Source organism: Poecilia latipinna, unplaced genomic scaffold, assembly GCF_001443285.1.
Source record: "Poecilia latipinna isolate Pla-1442-1.1 unplaced genomic scaffold, P_latipinna-1.0 Scaffold1033, whole genome shotgun sequence".
Taxonomy (NCBI): domain Eukaryota; kingdom Metazoa; phylum Chordata; class Actinopteri; order Cyprinodontiformes; family Poeciliidae; genus Poecilia; species Poecilia latipinna.
The window spans coordinates 49,872-52,884 of record NW_015113649.1 but is presented as its reverse complement, the minus strand read 5'-3'; positions in this window follow the sequence as shown (position 1 = coordinate 52,884).

The following is a 3,013-nucleotide window of genomic DNA, read 5'->3' as shown; positions in this document are numbered from 1 at the left end:
CTCTTACTTGAGTAAAATTTCAGTATTTTCTGCCCATTGAGTGAAAAACAAACATGTTATAACCAAAAATTCACCAGACACAGGCACATACCTGCAGTTATGTCAGTTTCATAAGTTTTTTTTTTATTGAAAGAAAGTGATTTGTAAAATTTTTTCTTTTTTGCCACTTATATAAATTATTGTCATTTTGGTTGTCAAAATACCAAAATTTCCAGTTAACTTTATATTTTTGTCCATCTGATTAAATTAAATTATTGATAATTTAATCAGTTACTGAGTACATGAGTAGACTTTTTACCAAATACTTTTTTACTCTTACTTGGATGGGTAATTTTTTACTTTTATTTTAGTAAAATATGTTGTAGTGCTCTATTCAGAAGTGAATAATACAATTTTTGGGTACTCTATTCACTTCTGATGATTTACTAGAGGAAAGGACAAGTCTGTTAGTAACATTTGTTTATTTTAAAGCTAGTACCCAGAATATTTTTAAAAAAATAGTCAAACTCACTGTAGATATAGTTTGCCACCTACAAAACACAATAGCATAGTCTGTTTTTTCAATGTTACTGTAATTCCTGATTTAATCAAGACACAATCTACTCTTTCCAAAAAATAAGCTTCACACCTCAGGTGACATCACAAAGGGTATGGAGTACCAGCTTTCCATGTCATCTTGACAAGTTTGGGATTTGACTCCACAGAGAAAAATATTTTTAAAAAGTATGATTTAGCTCTTCTCTAGATTAATATATGCCTTACTTTGAGTTTCAAAATCTACAGTAAATAGTGAAAAATAAAGTGCGAGTCAGGAAAAGATTGTGCAAGCAGCCTGGAAGTCAGCCATTTTCAGGAGACCCGTAGCTTGTTTTACTCATTTGCCTCTTGTGATGTCATCAAGCCAAATGCACACAAATCAGAGTTAGCATTTTGTTTCCTCAGTGCCCTTTAAATAAAAAAGGTTTATTTTCTAAAGTCTTGTAGTTAGAATCCACTCTCCATTACCAAGCAATGTTTTTACATCGCTTAGTGAAAACCAATATGTAACTGGGGAGCAACTTTAATAGACCCAGTTATATTTTACGCTTTAAGCTGAAGGTGTGAACTGCTGCATGTTGCTGTTTGTTAACAGTTACATTCTTTGTTTAGCTTTAGCTAAAAACCTCATTGCAATGTCACTTTGTGGCTTTGCAGATTGTCTTTATAGTGAACTTTAACTCTACTGGTTGTTTCTACATTAGTCCTGTGTCTTGCTAAGTTTTCTAGATGCGTCGCTGCAGGGAGTTTTCTCTCAGAGCAAAGTTTTCCTGCATCTTTTTCCATGAGCTCCTGGTGTGAAGACGGTTGCATTTTAAATGACAGAGAGCAGAAAAGTCCTGGGGATTTGAACCTTCCCCCTGTTTTAGCCTCTGGCTGGAGCTGACACATGTTTCTGTGATGGAAGGAAACTGTGCCTCCCCCCTGCCCTCCCTTCCCTCTCCCTCCCTGTGGACGGGTGAGACCACAAGTATGAGCCAGGAAGAGTCCAGACAAGAAGAGTGCAGGACAATTTTTAGAGCCCACTGATTGCATAATCAGCTTCCCTGCTGCAGGAAAACTGTGTCAGAGCGAAACTTTGGGTTCATTTTGACTTGAAATAAAGTAAAACATGCAGGATTTGCTGTAGTGTGACCTTTTTCTTCTTCTTTTTAACTCCTCTGCTGTGTATTTTCCTGCTCTGTCTCAGAGCCCAGACTGCAGGAATGTGGTTTTCATGCGGAACAGCAGAGCAACACTGCCCCCCAGAGGTAATAGGTGGAACTGACAGAGCGCTGCAGGCATTTTAGTCTGCAGACTGAAACGTCTCTGTTGTTTACAAACAGGTCAAGTTCAGTCAGATTGGATGGAGAGCATCTGTGAAAGTTATATTTCAAGTCCTGGATGCAAATTCTGAGTTTTATCAAAGTCTGGGCTTTGACTGAACCATTCTGGGTGTTTTAGTCCTGAAACCTCGTCGGCATGCAGTCTGGTTCCTTCCAAGTTCTGCTAATGATCTACTTTGATACAGGTGTGATGAATCTGAGACGCATCTAAAAATTACATGACACCGACTCTCAAGGACTGGAGACATTTTTAAAGTAGCTCCTACTGACGTCGTCTGGATTGAAACTCTTCCATCTTTCCTGCCACCATGTTATGCAAAACTATTAGTTCTGTGTCACAAACACTGGGCAAGAAAAAAAATCTCATTTTGGTCTCACCTGACCAGAGCGCCTTCATTCTCAAGCTCGCCATCTTGTGACAAAATGCAAACAGAACTTCTCAGAAACTCTCGCTATACGTTTGTAACAAAACTTATGAAATAAAATATACATTTTTTGTTGCATGTAACATTTTCCCTTTAAGAATATATAAACTTGCAATGGGCCATAAGTGGCCCCCAGACCGCAAAAAACTCATTCATAGTGCTGCAAATGGCCCATGCGCCGCAGTTTGGACACCACTGGTCTAAATTATTTAACGATATTATATGGATATTATAAGTATTTAGTGCAATAATTTTCATGAAAATGTCAAACTGTACTAATTCTACTTTTGGAGTTTTATCAATTAAAAAAAATAAAAACCACAGAAGAAAAACTGCAGAGTTGGCAGCAAAGGATGGGGCTTTAAATGGCAGATATTTCAGTCAGGAGGCCATAAAAATAACTCAGTGCCACACATATGACCAGAAATTGCTGGTTTTTGCAACACATACATTGTCATAATTCAAGGAGTGGTTGCAAAATATGTCTCTTTACGACAGGACTGAAAATACGCACAAGTTTGGTTCAAAAAACTAAAAAAACAGCAACCAGGGGGAAAACAAGTGACATAAGAGGCTGGAATCTACTACTACCAACCCTAAAATTAGTCTGAGGGTTGCCCCGGGGCAGAAAGCTGTGGACAATAGTTTAATGTGGAGGACAGAAATCCCTCGAACATGTCCTCTGCAGAAACCGCGCGGAACATCGGAAGGCTCGGTTTTATTGAG